At 38.3% G+C, this 19,564-nt stretch overlaps 1 protein-coding gene across 2 annotated transcripts in view; it reads left to right on the plus strand.

The window, feature by feature from the left end:
- Positions 1–1,042: 1,042 nt before the first annotated feature.
- Positions 1,043–19,564, plus strand: part of LOC113105649 (lysine-specific demethylase 6B-like) — a 77,548-nt gene continuing 59,026 nt past the window's right edge. Inside the window, exons 1-2 of one of the 2 annotated variants that reach the window (XM_026266853.1) lie at positions 1,043–1,594; positions 4,603–4,730. The gene's annotated coding sequence lies outside the window, so the exon portion shown is untranslated. Of the gene's footprint in view, positions 1,595–2,178; positions 2,394–4,602; positions 4,731–19,564 lie in introns of those variants that run through there. The other variant, XM_026266854.1, reaches the window with a different exon arrangement.

The following is a 19,564-nucleotide window of genomic DNA, read 5'->3' on the forward strand; positions in this document are numbered from 1 at the left end:
ATCAAGAAACAATTCCCACCTGTGACCTTTGAATTACATTTGACCCACAAAACATTCCATTAAAAATATTAACATTAAAATAGACCAGTCCTTCACTGCAGTGTATAATTGGTTTAAAGACACCCTTGTTAAAGATTTTGGTCTCAAACAAAGAGAGAAAATCTGGTCCCAGACTTATTGTGCAAAATCTTATTTAGCGTATTTTCATTATAATTATTTTTAAAGTGTTTAAAGACACCCTTAATGAGAAAAAGAGAGAAAATCTGGTCCCAAACCGTGTTATGCACAAACAAATGTATAATGTACAAAAATGCATTAATAATAATTATTATATATAAATTGTACATTCTTGAGTAACACTAACAAATCTAATAAATGCACAGAATGTCCCTTTTTACTTTTTAGTATCTAATGTTCTAATCTAATGTTTTATAATGAATTTGACCAATTTCATATTTTAAAAATAAATTACCAATTTTATAGAAGCAGTCAATATTGACCCCTATTTCTGCACACCATTCATTCAAACTGTTGCACTACAGATGTGTAGAAGTGTTTCTCTCTCTCTCTCTCTCTCTCTTTCATAGAAAATAGCTTCAGGTTAAACTTTTATAAAGAATGGAATGATGAGACATTGTCAAATATGTTTGAGTCATATTTGATCAATATTAAAAGCTATCATATTTTAAGATGAATCACCCATGTCAGGTTCACCCAATATGGTTCAAATTGAACCCACATGACAATAACGTAGTTATTTTATAAACACTTTATTAAATGTATTTATTAACCATTTATTACAATTAATAATGTATTACAAAAATAATAATCTTAAAACAATAAAAGGGTTAATTCACTAGAGATTACCCAAACTCGATCAACACTAGCAGCCCCAAATTGCCCCCAAGAGCAGCCTGCTGGCCCTGGGACCGGACCCCCGCTCTCTGCTCGGATGGAGGGAGTGATGGAGGAATTTGGAAGAGTCCGGGAGAAACGGAGGCGGGTCCAAGAGAGACTCGTTCACCGAAAATAAACCTGCACGAGGGGGGAAACGTCTGCGAGGGAGGAGAAAGAAGAAGAGAAGGGGAAGCAGCGAAAGAGTGCAGGGGGAAACATCCGAGAGAAAGAGAAGGGGGAGTGCCTGCGTTTGCAGAGGATTAAAAACTGCGCAATCTCCAAACGCGCATCTCCTGCTCAGATCAAACTCGTGAGTGGACACGAGGGACTCCACATCCACATCCACATCCTCGTCTGGCCAAACGCGCATCATCATACTAGCAGACCAGAGAAGTCGTGAGATGCGTGCGTGCGTGAATGCATTTCTGGGGGGAAGACTCTGGAACAAATTGTCACATCATCTCTTCTTACAGTGGTTTCATAACGCAGCTGCGCCGACATTTTACAGTGTGCGATTCAAATGTGCTCATGTATGACATGATGAAGGTGCTGGCGGATCGCGCGCTGCGCCGTTCATTCACCGCGCGAGGCGAAAGAAACTGCGCAGTTGCTTATATCGCTTGCATTTTTACAATGAGGACATGCAAGAAGAAGAAGAAGAAACCACCTCCTAGTTGGACCCTCCGTGCATTAGCAGGTAAAGACAGACACTTTCTGGACTTTATGCACCACGCCTGTTGTATTCTAATAGCTGTTTGCGTTGCCAATGTGTCACTAGGTGTGCAACGCAACGAAACGTGTCCGGTGTGGGTTGGTTAATATCGGAAGAGTGATACATTCCCGCATTTGATTTCCATGCGTTTTGATGAAATTCAGTCATTTTGTGTCGGTTGCAAACAGAAAGTAGTGTGGGTTTCCATATGAGTGGTGGATAAAGTTACCCACCCTTTACCAGTAACACGGGTGAGATCATAGTTAACGCGAACCGGGGAGACCGTGGGAGTTGAATATTGTGCAATCATAGCATGAGGAATATAGCAGAGTAACGTTACATAGACTTGTTTTATATATGTGAATTAATGCACATTTTGCAGCTGTGTAAATCAACCCGCGCTGTAAGTGATGGTTTCACATAGTTAAATAATTAAATGTCAGATAATCGCTGAATGAGACTGGGGCCTGGCTGCAGGCGCGCAAGTGTGTCGCATTTTTTTTCTTTCGGAAATGTCATGTTGTGAAGTTGTGGCGGGATCGGGTATTTTCCAGGAAGAACATTTGAATTTTTTTTGTGGCATGTTTTTTTTCTCTTCCTCTCTTGTGATGACTGTACGTCGCCGCCCCCTTCGGTCCTCCTGCGTTTCCTGTGTGTGAGCGCACGGGGGCGCTGCAGCTCCACCTAAAGCACCTCCCCTCAGAGCCTTCTAGAGCCTGAGAGATGCCACGCTTTTGGGGAAGGAAAGAAATGTCATGGCGGCTGTTATAGTCTTCAGTTAAAGGTCTACTCACTCTTTTTACTAATTCAAGTTTTGCACTGTGTAAAAAGTGTTTTTTGAGAAATATGTTTAAAATGATGCATGCTCACATTCACTCATATTAGTTTAATAGAAAACAGATATTTATTCTACGTGGAGAGGGTCTTCACTTGGTGACGTCAAGTTACCAGCACAGTTAATAGAAATGTTTATGAATACTACTACATGTTGCAATTTAAGTGCTTAGCACAAGCACACAAAGGTCAAACAACAGCCATTAATAAGTGTGAGGTTGAAAAATAAAACAGAATTGAATAAAACCCTTAATGGTTGTCGCTAGAAGGGATGCTACAAAATCCAAAAGCTATCACTAAATTAGAATTTCTGCCTATTAGATTGTGTTTTATTAACGTCTAAACCCACCCCTTACAATAATGCAAAAACATTGTTGTAACAGTGTGAGAAAAATATTGATGTGTGCATGCCCAGTAGTTTCTACACCTTTAAGAAAGATATGCTTCCTACCAACGCACCTGAGAAACTTCTACCTAAAAAAAACATAACGTGGAAATAACTTAAACAAAACAAAAATTATATTGTGAACAATAAGCCCAAATGAATATATCTCAATTCAGCTTACTAGTTGGTATCAAAACGAAATGTTTGTGTTGCATAAAAAAATCGAATAATTACGATTGGACTAGTTGTATTTTTTTAATACAGACTGTAAAATTAAATGAACTTGCAAAATCACATATTATAATACACTCCAGGTTTGCTTTCTGCCCTCTGATCTCAATATAAAGACTATTTCTGCCACGTTTCAAATCAACACACCCTTTCGAGTTTCCCACTTGTAACTTTGCTTTGTTATGCATGTGCTTGGATCAGGTAGTTGTGATATTTTAGACTCCACTTGTTGATTCTGAACTTATTCCTCTTCAGGACTCAGATTTCAAAGGTTCTAGTTACCACACACGATTATAGTTTTCATTTTATTATTCATGCCAGCACTTCAGCCTGGCTCACATTACCATCAGTTGAGGTTCACTGACAAATCTGCCATAAAACTCCAGAAGCATTTGCATTGAGTGTTTTAATAAATGCTCATTGATTTCATGCACACTGCAAATAAATTCTTTAAAAAAAAAAATGCATACAATTCTGCCATCTAGGTCACTTTGTAAATAGGAACAAATCTGTATTTGAAACCCAACCTAATCTGTTATTGTATCTAGAGGACACTATGTCCTTTGAACAGCATAATAACTAATCAGCGATTCATCTTACATTACAATACACCTCTCATACCTGCTACCTGAACCCGGTAACCTCACTCCACCTACAAACCATCCCAAAGACAACAACAGTCCCTTCAGTCTGCTCTCATGTCCCTTTAACACCTTCACTAGAGTTTCATACAGGCTCCTACTCTTATGTTTATCTTCTATTGTACTTGTATGTTCTCTGAATGCGTTATTGTCAGCTGTATTTAGTTACAGCGAAACATCATTGTTTTCTTTTTCTTTAATCATTGCTGTATTCCGAAAAATTTCAAGACTTGACTTTTTTTTCATTGAATCACTGTTACTGCACGGATATGAGGTTTACCCCGACCTCTGCGCCTTGTCCCTGTGTTTAAAATGTCATTTGTTTCACATCGGCATCACCATTTGGTTTTAAATCTACATGTTACTTTATATTATGGGAGTAAAGCGGTGTGGTACAGTATCATCCCACTAGATAGCAGCACATACTCAGAAAAAGAAAAGCCTTTGTGTTCAGATTCCTTCGGGTGGAGGTACAAACTCAGGCCTGTTTCTTCATGTCAGACAAGCAAAACGTGCAGATACAGTTGATCACGTGAGCACAGCACTTATAATTAACACAAGGAACATTTTGCTGCACTGCTTCTCAACCTGGAGTGTAATAGTGTCCCAAAATTGAGACACAGGTCTGTTCTGTGCTTAATACAAATAAGTCATGATGGCAACTTAAATAGGCTTATCAAAGGGAGAACACATTTCTCATTTATTTTGCGGGTCATATTTTGGACCACATGCTGACCACCATCAAAAGTGCATTAGATGGAACCAACAAAATTAAATTTTGTAGAAGAATCAGTTTAGGTGCTATGTTGTTGCCGGTTGATATGCAGTGAAATGGCATGGTCAGCAGACAGTAATGTTAATGTAATGTAAATGTTTGTATTTACTCTCTCTCTTTTCTACAGAGTTTGAGATTTGGTTGGCCAACATGAGACTCTCTCTGGAGCAGGCTTTAAACCACGGCCACAGGAGCTTCAATCATCTGATGGAGGAAGAAGATGAAGACGCAGAAGAGTCGATGGAAAGGACTGAGGTCAGACTACTGCAGACAACATGATGATTAAATTGTCTTCTCTTCAGTTGTCACATGATCCTACAGAATTCATTCTAATATACTGATTTAGTGTTTAAGAAACATCTCTTTTTATCATCAGTGTTGAAAACAGTGGTGCTGCTTGATATTTTTGTGCAAACTGAAACATAGAAAGTTCAAAAGAAGTCACATTTATTCAAAATTTTCTGTAACAATGTAGTCTTGCATTATTGCTGAAAAAACATGTAAAAATCCTAAACATTTGAGCTGTAGTGTATCTAAAGTGGACGGCTAGCAAGTCAGATGTTAAATAATAAAATATTCGGCTTTCACATTGTTTCAACAAAGGTCTAATGATGACATGAAACTTTTCAGTATGAGACCACTAGAATCACTTCCTTCCTTATTTGTGCAAAGTATATCCAGTCTGTCAACTTTGATCTTAACCGGAAAAATAAACCGGTAACTGTCCGTTTAGAAATGTTTATACTGTATATACTGAGGCACAGGAACGCACAACCAGTTCATCCGCCTAGAAAATGAGTCCCACCTTCATATGACAAGTGAGAAACACTGAAGAAGAGAAGTGTGCTTTAACTAGAATAATGTCTGAACACTCGACTGCAAAACTTCAATTTTAAAGGATGACACTGTAAATCAATGAAAAGAAAATGAGCGACAGGTCAACATTATTTTCTGTGGTCACTGACAGAAGGATATATGTCCATAGAATTTAAGTTATATTTGACCAGTAATATTAAATGAAGTGTCATTTTAGTGGTTTAGAAAGAGCAAGTCATGGTCCTGCTGTGTTTTCTTCTGTGTTTGTGGAGGCTCAGTGTTGTATATGATGGAGATGCTGATGGGTTCATGGCTTAACTAGCTCTCAGCTGCTTCCCATTGGCTGGTGTTGGATTAAAGAGATTGATTGATTGATTTAATGATGTAAACCATGCAGTAAGCTCTCATAGATTTCTGTTGTACAGTGTATGTCTGCTCTGCTTGTCTCACTTGCTGTTTTTAATGAGTAGACAGTGTGTGTGTGTATTTTATACAAACACACATGCACGCATTGTTTTGTCTTAAATAAAAAATATGTTGCAGATGTGATGGAAAGAAGAGAATTGTTTGAATAAGAAATATAGAAGAGGAACAGAGAGACCTAAAGTGCTGACAGACAAAGGCCACTTAATACTCGTCAAGAATGTTTTCACAGGAATAACACCCCAAAATTAAAATGTGGTCACATTTACTCACTCTCATGTCATTTCAAACCTGTATGACTGACTTTCTTCTGTGGAACACAAATGAAATGGGTCCAAAACCGCCATGGACAGAAAAACAGATATATTTCTCTTTTAATGGAAAGTCAGTCAGGTTTGGAATGGGTTTCGTAATATTAAACAGTGAGCTCAAATACCTTGTTTGGTAGAAAAGGTCATGTCACAGTTGCCTTTTTCTGCACACCTCTGTTTATTCTAAGAGGTGTTAGTGAGGCCAGCAGGGGGTGCTCTGCTCACCCGGGGGTCTGTGTGGGTCCTAACGCCCCAGTGTAGTGATGGGGACTCTATACACACACAAAAAAAGAGAGAGAAAAATCTCTTTCGGGTGAGATGTTAAACTGAAGTTCTGATGCTCTGATGTTCAATAAAAATCCCAGGATTTCCTTTGAAAGTTTTCTTGGCCAGATTTGCCCATTGGTCTCTGACCGTCCCCATATCTCCCCTTCATCATCACTCAGTACATCATGTTATCTGTGGCTGCTGTTGCATGATCCAGGGGGATGCTGCACACTGGTGGTGCTTGAGGAGATTCCCCCTTCTACGTAAAGTGCTTTGAGTGCCCAGAAAAGCACTATATAAATGTAAGGAATCATGCATTTGCTACAAATAGAGGCATTGATGTTTTGCCTTTAAAACCACCTCTGGCTCGTCATTCATTACTTTAGACTTCTGTGCCTCTAGAAGCTTGTGTTCTGCAAGTGAACGTCGCTTGATTGTGCCATCCCAAAGAAGCACAAAATTACTTCTACAGACTTTTAAATGAAATGTTCCTCCTGGTGGAATGACCTCCCCAACTCAATCCCAGCAGCTGAGTCCTTAGTCATCTTCAAGAATCGGCTTCAAACACATCTCTTTCATCTTTATTTACCTTTATTCTTAAAAAAAAGACTTGCACTATATTCATTTACTGCTTGTTTTCTTAAAAGAAAACATTTTTTTATCTTCTTGTATTCTGTTTCCTTTTTATTTATTATACAGTTAACAAAAGCAAAAAGTCCTCTAGCACTAGCTCTATTCTTTTTCTAAAACGGAGTTTCAACAAGCCGTTATGAGGAGTTGTGTATGTGAAATGTGAGGCACTGAGACAGTGTGTCCTTCAGGAACGGAGAGACGAATGTGTCGTCTGTAGATTAGACAGGAAGCTGTTGTATGTGAACGGGTGATGTGAAGTAGTTTGTGTGAGAGTTATTGCAGTGTTTCTGGAGTCATGCTGCTATCAGGACATTGTATCAATCACCATGACAAGACTGTCCATCACCTGCCATCCCTGCACTGTCCTCTCTCACAGAGTCACCTTTAAACACACACACACACACACACACACACACACTCTCCTTCAATATCTTGAGTGACACATAACTCTTCTCAAGGCTGGACATCAGATGAGGCCGGACAGAGTCGCTGTAAACCACTTGTTCTTTTAACCTTCTTCATTCATTATTTTACTCCACTTTAATATCCAGCCTTGTTTTATTGTGTTTTTAAATAGATAGATGGACGGATGGATGGATAAGTAGACAATTATAAAGATAGATAGAGGTTCATTAGCCATTACATTCAAACATGTGAAGTTAGACATATTTTATGGCATGTCCATCAAAGGCTGACTTAACTGTATGGTCTTGACAAAAGGATAGAGAGGAAGGAAGGAAAAGAAACAAATAAAAAACAGCGATATTAGCTGAGTCAGCTGAAGGAAGTAGTGTGGGTGGATATCCTGTACACACCTCCTCACAGCGAGGAGAAAAGAACATGACGTCACTCCGAGACCAATGAATGGGCTGACGTCACACATGTGTGTGTGTGTGTGTGTGTGTGATATCGAAGAGGACGAGTGTGTGAGACTTGACGATGAGAAGGAGTGAGTGAGAAGCATGAATAAGCTGCAGAGATGACCAGGATGGAGGAGACTTCATCTGACACGTAACACATAAATGTCTCCTGTGTGTATATGTTGTGTGTGTCCTGAGGGGCTTCAGGTCTGTGTGTGAGTGTTTCTGTAGAGAGGAAGTGATGTATGCCTGAGGCCCAGCTAACCATGAGCCGGATGAGAGGAGCATCCCTGCGGGAGCATCTGTAACCTGAGGGTTCAGCGTCTTTAACAACTTGACCAATGGCACAGAATGGAAAGAAATGCTCTCTTAGTTAAAGATTTTGTTATGCTACTTAACTTTTTCTTATGTTTTCTAGTTAACATTGATGATTTTCACTTTTGGGATTTCATCACGTTCCCCATGTTCACTGAGCAGATGTAAGAATCAAAACCTTCTTCTCGCCCTCCTCCTCTTTTGAATGAAAGGAGCTAATCAAAGCCCACCCCTCACCCCCCACGCAGTCACTGCTCCCAGCTCTTTGTGTACCAGGCCTTTGTGTTCAAGAGGCCCTGACGGGGAGAGACAGAGAGAGAGAGAGAGAGAGAGAGAGAGAGCACATGCAGACTGCTTTGTGATCAGATGTTATAGCTCACCGCTGTACTTTACCCTGGTGCTGTGACCCATGCAGTTGATCAAGAACACTGGCAGAACTTGACTGTGTGCAAGAACGTACACGTACACATGTCCCCTGCTTAACCCTGACACAAACAGACATTACCCAGTCAAATCAATCATGGCCTGTCCACTTCTCTCCCTCGATCTCTTTCTTTCATTGTCTTCTCCCCCCACCATCTCTGTTTAGTTTCTGGATTGACAAATAACAGCTGAATTGCTATAAACAGTTCATATAGATTTGAATATCTTCTTTAGAAAATGTGAGTGTTGTTTGATGTACACCATCATTCAAAAGATTGAGGTCAGTAAGATTTGTAGTCTCATCAGTGGAGCATTTATGTGAACAGTGGTAATATTGTGAAATATTATTGCAATATGAAGTAAGAAGCACTATTTTTATATATTGTAAAAAACAATTTATTCTTGTGATGAAAAGCTGAATTTTTACCAGCCATTACTTCAGTCTTCAGTGTCACCTGATCCTCCAGAAGTCAGTCTAGGATGCTCATTTGGTGCTCAAAAATGTTTATTGGTATTATCAATGTTTTTAAAACAGCTGTGCTGTTTAATATTTTGGTGAAAACTGTGATAGCTTTTTTTTTGTATGCTTAATAAATTAAAAAGAACAGCATTTATTTAAAATTGAAATCTTAACATTTAAAAACTGTTGTCAATTTTGATCAATTTAATGTGAATACAATTATTGTATGATGTTGCTAAAAAGAACATTATTTTGTGTATTTGGTGTAATGCAGTGTTTATGTGGTTTACGGTAAAAAAAAATAAAAAAAAATGCCCCACCTTTTTGAAACACATTGATTTTTACAAAGCGCATCGGTCTGAAACGCGAGGTGTGCTGTGATTGGCTGAATCATCAGTGGAAAATCCTTTACATATGTGAACGAACTTACAGACTGTGAGTCAAAAGCGCCAGACTGTCCTTGCAAAGTTAAAACTGCCCCACTTCATAGAAACAGACACCGGTGTTGAGGGATATTCTCACAGGAAACAGTCCTTGTCTTTCGTAAAATGCACTGCACACATCTGAATATTTGGGTTGAACTGTTCTGGAACAGTGTTGTCGTCTTTTGGAAGACCAAACAAAGTAGTTTCACTTTCACAACCAAACACAGCATCTATACGTCATGGCAGCAGCGCAGGCATGTACTGGCCATCGGGACTACCGGGAGATTCCCGGTGGGCCGCGGTCTGGTTGGGCCGGTGCGTTAAGTATTTTGTTTTTAAATCATTATTTATCGCAAATATATTCGTAAGTATATTTTTGTACAGTCCAATTCCGGCCTTACGTGTCTCTCTCATGAAGCCGCAAGATGCTCTTTTTTACGTTAGTCATAATAATTTATTTAAAACATTACAAAAAGCAGTATAAAGACAGATAAAACGACACGTGCACATGATGCTGATGCGAGCTGCGAGACGTGACGTGTTCACTGCTCATTGGCCAATCAGAATCAAGTTCTAGCCTTGAAAAGCGGCCGTTTTACAACTGCGACGAAATTCAAAATGTTAAATAATAAAATATCTAAGCGTAAAGGAGGGGCCGAACGTTGAGAGAGAGAAAACGACAAGCACTTGAGGCAGATGCCACCAAATGTGTCAAGATAAATAAATTATTTGCTGGAAGGCAAAAGACTTAGCTAAGTGAAGACGTCCTCAGGGCGGGACTTGACTGCTGAGGTGAGACAGAAATGTAATGATACACGGAGGCTACTGCATTGTTTTGTTTCAAAAAGTTAGGATATTCCAGCTGTAATATGCCACCATTCACTGATCTATATAAATTACATTTACAATTCTCAGCTCTCAGGTTCTGTCCATATTATGACAAAATTCAGACAATACCGTTTTGGTGTCAGAAAATATGACGTGAAAGATCGCTTTAGCGCCTCAGTTCAAGTAAACCGATCATCTGTTACTTTCTGTTTAAAGATATAGTACAACTTACAGGAATTTATATATGCCTCAGAAATAATATCGATCAGTTATCAGTCAAAACAGCAGGAGAACAATTATTTCACAGAATGTTACATTTACCTCAAGAAAGCCCTTTAAAGACCTAAGAAAAATAGCCATAAGAAAGGAGTATTTTGCTAAATATGTGCACTACAGTACATATTTATTATATTTTCACCTAAAGTATTTTACATTTGATTATGCAATATCTGTACCTGAAAACGGTGCTGTTTATGATATTTTTTTAAACATTTTTATTACTGACTGTTTACTTGTCTTCATTAATGTTTGAACTTAATAGTTAGTGTTTATTGTGGTATTGAAATTACAATTGTGAAATGAGATTGCAGCTTATTTACAAAGAAAACAATAGCAATTTTATTTTTATCTTTGTTTATGTATTTATTTTTGGCAGGGCAAGAAAAGTTCTGAACCCTAGCATTGAGCTCTGCATTTGAATAAAGTGACCTGACATTCAGCCAAGTATGGTGACCCACACTGAGACTTTGTGCTCTGCATTTAACCCATCCGAAGTGCACACACACAGAGCAGTGAACACACACACACACACTGTGAACACACACCCGGAGAAGTGGGCAGCCATTTATGCTGCGGCTTTTTAAAGGCCTTTGATTATGTTATGAAAAATTTAAAATAAATCACTACACAAAGTTCTTTGTCTTAATTACTCTTTTATTTTATTGTAGATCAGTGGTCTTTATAAATAATGCTTACTATAGTTCAGTGGTCTTAATACTGGCCTACTATAAGCAGCCAACGGGTCTGAGGTAATTTGTGTGAATTAATATAAAAAAAAAGTGTTATGTTGCAGCACATGAAATATAGTTACAGCAGAAATTGTGTACCCTAAACATTAATATGTCTATTAGAATAATAAGAAGCACATAAATTAAGAACTTTAGATATTTAAAATAAAGCCTGATAAAATAATTTACATTTTCTTTGTTTATTATTTTAATAGTTTTTTTCTTGGTTTTGATAGTAATACATTCTAATCAGTAATTTTACATCCAGATTAATGTATGTATAGACATGTAGTGTGCGTGTGTGCGTGTGTGTGTGTGTGTGTGTGTGCGCGCATGTTTACATGCATGGTGGGCCGGTCTGGATGAAGTCCAGGGCTTATTTTTTGTCCCAGTCCAGCCCTGCAGCAGCGGCATAAGATAGAATAAAAGTTATGCCTTCTTTCTTTGCGTGAACATTTGGGCGGCGTTATGCAAGTCTTCCCACATTGTGACGTAGATGTGTGGGGGCGGATCAGAACAAGCTGTTTTAGGAGGGCCTGGTTGACTCTTAACTTTGATAAAGAATATCTCTTTGGATTTGAGACTTTAGTCTTTGCAACTTAACAGATCTTCTTTATGCTTGAAACACTCCAAAGAGAAAGAAAACATTTTAATCGCATCATATATATTAAAAAAAAAGTCTTAATGACTCCAAACTTTTAAATGAGTAGTGTATACCATGATTTAGTTCCTGCATATTTATAATAGCTGTATATGTTAAAATGTATGTGTTAAAAAATTGTATTAAATAATATTTTATATTATTTAAACATAAATAAATAAATTGTAAAACATACATTTAAAAATTAAATTTTACATTTAAATGGATTTATTTATTTCTGTTTATTTTTTGCAATGAGTCCCAGTGGCACTGACATGTGATTAGGTTTTGTTAATAAAAGACAGTCACCCATTGTCCCTCACACAGTATCAGGCAGACATACTGTACAGCTAGTACACAGCACTCCTTGTGTGCACCTAATAGCTAGGAGAGTTTGATATAGTGCATGCTTATTGATGAATTGGGGTGAATCTTTGTTAATTCTTTGTGTGGGTTGTGTGAATTGTATTCAGTCTGTTCCGAGTTTGTTTTGCTTGCACTCGAGGCACAAAACTAGTCTCAGTCTCTCTCTCTAAGAACTTGTTAACCTCTCTTCAGACTGTGAGCTGAATAACTGAACAGCAGGGTGCTTGTGTCAACTCCACAACACCGTGATAATAAGCCATCTAATGCCATGTGTGTATGTGGGCAATGGTGGGAGGCCGAGACGTCAGCTCACGACTCGTGACTTGGACTCAAGTCAGAAACGAGTCCCGATTTGGAAGACCTGTGACTCGACACGGCCAATATTAGAAAACTTGAGACTCGACATTGACATTATCATTGTTACTAGTGACTTGAATCATTCTGGACGAGTCATTCATTGCTGGTGTGAGCTTAGACTCATGCTGATGTTCCTGTCCCGGATCAGCGTGTACGATGTCCTGGATATAACTAGATTTTTACTACAACAAAAAAAAAACAGTATAAAAATATCGCAACATACCAGATATTTAACTTGAAGCGATTTGACTGAAACAAACCTCCTACTGCAGATTTTCATTTAAAAGTCATTCAGTCTGAATCATTTGTGATTCTCTTCTGTTCAGTGTATTCTGTTCTAAGATAGATTGAGTAATTTTACTTCTGTAAAAATAGAGCGGGGTGTAAAAATAGTCTCTAGAATGAAATCTTGAATAGTGAGAGCTACTCGCACGTCTGCTTCTCTTTCTGTCACACTTGCACTCACATTTTAATACCTCTTCATTCATAATGATGTGTTTGTATTAAAAGGAATTTCATCTGGTCTGATATTGTCATTCAGATGAATTTGATTGAAATGGCCACAAAGTCCATAAGTGATTATGCATGATGTAACTGTAAATTGAGAATGTAATTAATGTTGTGTTTAATTAGCCAGTTGTTATGGGAGTCCGCCAGAAGCCCAAAACTCACAGGACAGTTCCAGCATATCTCTAATTACCTGTGGTTAATTTTGAAGGCCGTACCCCATTAAAACACATTGTGTGTTGGATAGTGACAGATGGATCACTGTGAATGTCTGTTCTACAGTAGCTTTGTTCTCGCTGTAGAGAACTGGAGAAATATTGAGACAGACTCTTCAGGATAAGAACAAAGAGCACAGAAGAAGCGTGTGACTGCGTGTTCTCTTCTCTCTCGCTGTCTGTTTTCTCTGTTCCTCTGCGTGTTTCTTCTGATAAGAGTCTGTAACAGGCTTATGCTCCGTAAAACCTTTAAAAGAGATTGTCACAGGGTCTTTGTTTCCCAGTGAAGGTCTTACACATTTCTTGAGTGTGTGTTTTGTCGGTGTGTGTTCTGTAGTGCTAATGTGATTGGATGTGATGAGATCAGCGAACAGCTTGGATTGGTGGAGTTTGATGTTGTTGTTGAGAATGCCATGATTCAACTCTTTATGATGCAATATTTCAGCATGTTGATGACATTGAGCTGTAACGTGTCTGTATGTGGTTATGAGACTGAAAGATTAAAAAATATTCAGCTATCACTATTAATCTGACATATGCCACTGTACGGTATATAAAAACATTTATTTTAATTCATGTTAATTGCCGTTTTTTTCTCCTTTGAGATTACTTTAATAAATAAAAATGTATATAAATAAAAAAATATAGAATATAAATAATATTTATAAAAAAACATAAACTGTCTATATATATCTATTCTTGGGCTGTAAAATGTTTAATAATGATTAATTACATTCAAAAAAGTTTGTTTACATATTATATGTGTGTGTACTGTGTACATTTATTATGTATTTATAAATACACATATATGTATACGTTTAAAAAAAATAATATGTAAATATATGTTAATACTTATTTTTTACCTTAATATATACATGTATGTGTGAGTGTGTGTATGTGTGTGTATATATATATATATATATATATATATATATATATATATATATATATATATATATATATATATATATGTATACGTATATGTATATGTATATGTATATAATATATATAATTAATGTTAAACTTGTTTTGCAGCCCTAATTTATTCCTACACCCAGTAATTAAAAAACAGCTAGTAAAGTCATGAATATTCAATATTCATCTGTCAAAAAGTGTAGGAAACCTGTTAAAAATAATTTCCCCCTTTTTTAAAGGAAAAAGCCCTTATGGGAACCAAGTTCAGTGATTTTTATTTTGCTGTTGGGTATTTCTTCTTCTGTTCTAGAATACTTGTGTGTATGCATGTATTCACTGATGACCCAAGAAGTATTTGGACACTATATAATCAAATGTTGTTCATAATTAAGACAAAACATTTGTTTCTGGTTCATGTACATGGTTAATGTGATGAACTACACCTGTGTGATCTTCAGGACACCTGACTGTGGACATCAGGTGACCATCAGGCATATAGAAATCCTGGCCGGAAAGTGTCCCCCTAAAGCGGCACGCATGGTCACCCTAGTTCAAATCATGTTGGGAGCAGTTATCTCACAGCCAGTGAAAAGAAATGTCTCAGAAAAGTGAAGTTCTGAGAAAAGATCTAGCATCATATGTGCAAACACCGCTTGGCTTGATATGTTGTTATCCATAGGTTTCTGGGGCTGTCACTATATCTGTGTGTTTTCTGTGTTGTGCAGGTCTGCTGTAGGTCAGGCATCGGTCCCTGTGTCCACTGCTAGCCTGTGTGTTATGGTCTGTTTGTGTGTTTCTGCAGGGTACCTTTAGTCAGGGCCAGGCTTCTGTTGCCATGGTGAACCTGGAATCCAAAAAGCTTAGCTTTCCCTACAGCTCCGCCCCATTACGACATCTCATTGGCTGATTGTCCTGCATGGGATTGTGATGCGGGCTGTCAGCCGGCCAATAGGGCACAGACTGAGCCAGGGCTGTTGCTAGGGGGAGTTGCTTGGAAAAGAGTCAGCTGGGTTTTCTCTCTCGCTCTTGCTCTCCCATTGCACTCATTGACTCCATCTCCCCCTCCCGCTTCCTCCTTCCTGTCTCTCTCTCTTTTTATGCACTTCTACACGTGCTGGGGGAATAGAGCACATGTTGAAAAATTCACTGAATATTTCATGTTGCTCTTTGGTGTGTAGAGCTCAGATGCTTTGTATAAGTGTGTGTGTGTGTGTGATGTGCAGAATTGTTTTGGCTTGGCATTTGTGTGTGTCTCTGTAAACGAGTTTAGTTTCTCGTGGGAATATAATGGTATAGCCAGCCATACTGTCTATGTGTGTGTGTGTGTGTGTGTGTTAAGAGCTATGCACAGAGTATCACGTAGGCAAGTTCCCCTCAGTTACCCCCTTCATACACTGACCCCAAACCAGTGGCCCCACACACTCCCCTCCAGAACAAAAGCACACATATGTAATTAGCAATCAAAAAGGGGACTTCCTGTTGACCTGTATTGTTCTCAAATCAGAATTACACTAAATTAACCCTAACTCCAGTAATTGACATTATTTTGAGGTTAATATAAACATAATTTTGTCTCTTTACAAAGCCTAGTATTAGTAACACTAGTATTCTGTATATTTAGTCCACTATGTTAGTATGATTGATATGCGCTATTTATATACTATAGAGGTGCACTGAAATGAAAATTCTGGTCTGAAACAAACATTTTGGATGCATTTTGCCGAAAAATGAACCTGAAATGCTTTTTTTTTTTTTTATTATTATTTTATTAAATAACATAAAATAATTTTGTAAGACTTCTTGATTTAACTCAAGCCAATAAAATAACCAAATTTTTTACTGCAAGTAAAACAAGAAAAGTGGATAGAAAATATATTAATATCGAATACCAGTATATTATTTTTTATTCAGTTCTATGCAACAATCAGATTTAACTGAACATTTTTGTTTGTTTAATTGTCCAAATAATGTATAGTCCTAAAAAGAGCATGTTACCAGCATTGTCCAGTACACATGCACTACACCATGGAACAAGTGAACTACACAGAAAAAGGAGAACAGCGTTGTGATGAGAGCTAAAGTTGGGAAGTCAAACTTGGGTTGCCCGGAGTGATTTTCAATCATTGTTCATTATACTATGTCTCTAAAAGTTTAAAGCTTAACTAAAACTACGTTTGATCAGACTGTGTTAACAGCTGAATCATTATGTTTCCAATTGTTTCGTGTTCCCCAAGAAGCCTTTGCTCATAGTTCTTCATTATATTAGCCGCTCTCTCTAAGGCCCCATTTACACCGCATGGTTCAAGTGACCCAATTCAGATTTTTTCCTCTCATGTGGCACAGATCGGATATGACCGGTGAACGTGTAAGCAGAAAAAAAGCGCATGGATTCCGATGTTCTCAGATCGGATTCAGGCCTCATTCATATGTGGTAATAAATCGGATATGAATCGGATACGTGCATTTGCGTGTGCCATGTGTAACCAGACAAATCGGATATTCCCAAGTAAATACGAGTCGTACGTCATTAAAAAAGTGACGTCAACTCAGGTGGACACCACCAACTGAGATCACATGACTTATTATAGACGCGAAATTCGCACAGGTTGCAACAAGGGCTCCTCTTTTTTTTCTCCGCTGTACGAGTCCAATGTTTTGCAGATTTTTTTTTTTGTTGACTTTTCAAAATAGCGTGGAAAGCAAAACACTGTATAATTTTATTTGCATCTGCATCCATTGTATTTCGTGCTGTTTTACTTTCTTTTCCGGGTCAGAACATCTACGTTTGGTGGTTTCAGCAGTGTATAGTGTAAATGCAAAAATCTGATATGGGACACTTTTAAAAGATGATATAAGCGGGTCGTCAAAAAAATTGGATATAGTCAGAAAATCGGATTTGACCTGCAGTGTAAATGCAGCTTAATGGGAGCTTTCCCTTTGGAATTAATTTCTGCTACTGTAAGATTACAGTTTCTCGATTACAGTACATAAATACACAGATATTACCATAATCCTCTGTTTGTATGTTGATCCATCTGAAAAAACAACAGCACAAGACGTGTTAAAGCTTGAAGTGGAGAGTGTGTTGATGAGATACAGTAGATTAGATCAAAGCACTCAACTCCAGCCCACACCCCGTCTCTCTCTCTCTCTCTCTCTCTCTCTCTCTCTCTCCATCGCTCCTGGCACAGACCCAGCTGTGTAAGCTCTTATTACTGTGTTTGTGCCCTCCTCTCTTTTTCTTGTTTTCTAGTTATTATAGGTGTGAAGTGAACACCTACTATTGTACAGATGGAGTTTGAGAATATTTTTAGCATTTGAAGACTGAGATTTTGTCTGATTCTTGTGGTTAGTTGTAGACTGCATGTATGCATTACTGTACTCTGGGGGGGTCAGTGAGTTCCTCTGTAACACCAATGCAGATCAGGTTACATAGCTTTTTTTGGTTGTTTTACATTTTACAGAGGTGTCCGCATATTAATCAACAGACTATGAACCACTTTCTGTGGTGGCTTTAGGAATAGAAATCCCATAGTTTAGGTAATACATCCTAATACATTTTCAAGAGAGAATGTGCATTCACTTTAACTGAAAAAAAAATACAGTTTTTAAGTGAAGTCAGCTTTATTTGTATAACACTTGCTTTATATGCAATAGAGACTGTTCTAAAGCAGCTTAATTGTAGTAAACGGGGACATAACAAAATCAGTGATGCCAACTTCACCAAATAAACAAATCTAAATTCTGCTGTGCAACAGCTCTGCAAAGACGGGCTTTTACAGGCTTTTAAAGTAATTTGAGCAAAAGAAGCATCATTTATATCTACTTCAGGGAGATAAGAGTAGTACATGCATGTCAGTCACGTACAAACAACAAATAGACTGATTTAGAGACTTTGCAATCTCTAATTGCTTGTAATTTATTCACAGCAAACTCTAATCTTTTTCACAAGACCTTGAAACATCATATTATTTGTGTGGAAATCCACACAAAGCACTCGTGCACACACATCCTCTATAACACACTGTGTGGTGCAAGGATAAAAATATCCAGGACTGTAAAATATAGCTTGCTGTGGTCAAAGTTAGTCACACACATGCAATCTTGAGCTTGTGCTAACATACAGTATCTAGACGTGTACAGACAGAGTTATTTTTACTCGTTCTTGTGTTTTTTCCCCCTGAAGAGCAGAAACACATAATGCACCCCTCTATCTCTCTCTCCGCTCCTCCTCCCAAACTCACTCACTGCTCTGGAAGGAAAGAGGAGGAGATGGCAGAAGAGAGAGAGAGAGACGGAGAGAATGCAACAGGAAGAGGAAGAGTAGAGAGAGAGAAGAGGTTCACAGGTGAGACAGGATGGCAATTATCAACTGTGTAAGTAAAGGATGTGCAGGTGTGTGTGTGTGTGTGTGTGTGTGTGTGTCTCAGTGCATGCGGATGAAACTAAGTGACAGTTTAAGAGAATAAATCTTTCTTTCTCGCTCTACTGCAGTTTGATTGACAGACAGCATGTGCAGATGTCATTCAGTGACAGTCTTCTCTGGAACAGACAGTAGATAAATATATAGACAGACAGATAGATAGATAGAGAGACACCGATAGATAAAAAGAGACTTTTTTTTTTTGCTTTTGCTGGACTTTATTTAGTTGAGTGTGTCAGTGTTGCAAACTCCAGAGAATGACTCGGTCTTCACGTGATCTCACTCTCTGCATCACCAGGACCGTTTCAGTTTTTGAGTATTTGTGCTCTTGACTGCTGTGGCAGGCCATTATTTGACTTCTTTGCTCATCTTATTGCATCTCACAGAGCGAGAGAGAGAGATGAAGGGAGTGAAAATTAGCTTCTGAAGCTGGAAAGGGAAAAAATGGAATGGAGAAAAGTGTGTGTGTGTGTGTGTGTGTGTGTGTGTGTGTGTAGTAAAGGTCTGTGAAGGACAGGGTCCCTGCAGTCGAGGGCAAATTGACTGGAGTCATGTGAATTACAGAAGACAGGATACGTGTGTAACGTTTCTTTCATCTGTCTGCTCTCAAATTCCCTCTTTTTCTCAGGTGACTGGTTCCCCCCCCCCCACACACACACACTCGTTATTTCCCCTTAAAACTGTCTGAGGTTCATTCTGCCTCTCTTTGTCTGGCTCTTTGTTCAGCAGTAGTTAAAGTAGTGTGGAGAAGACGCTCTGTCTCCATCTTTCTCGTCTGTGCGACACATTCTGCTCACGTATGCGTGAATGGCAGATATTTTTCCAGGTTGTTTGTGGCTGTCTCTTCTGTAGAGAGCTCATTCGAGTCCTTGAGTTCAGAAATGTTGGATTTCTCTCT

This window comes from Carassius auratus, chromosome 7, assembly GCF_003368295.1.
Source record: "Carassius auratus strain Wakin chromosome 7, ASM336829v1, whole genome shotgun sequence".
Lineage (NCBI taxonomy): Eukaryota > Metazoa > Chordata > Actinopteri > Cypriniformes > Cyprinidae > Carassius > Carassius auratus.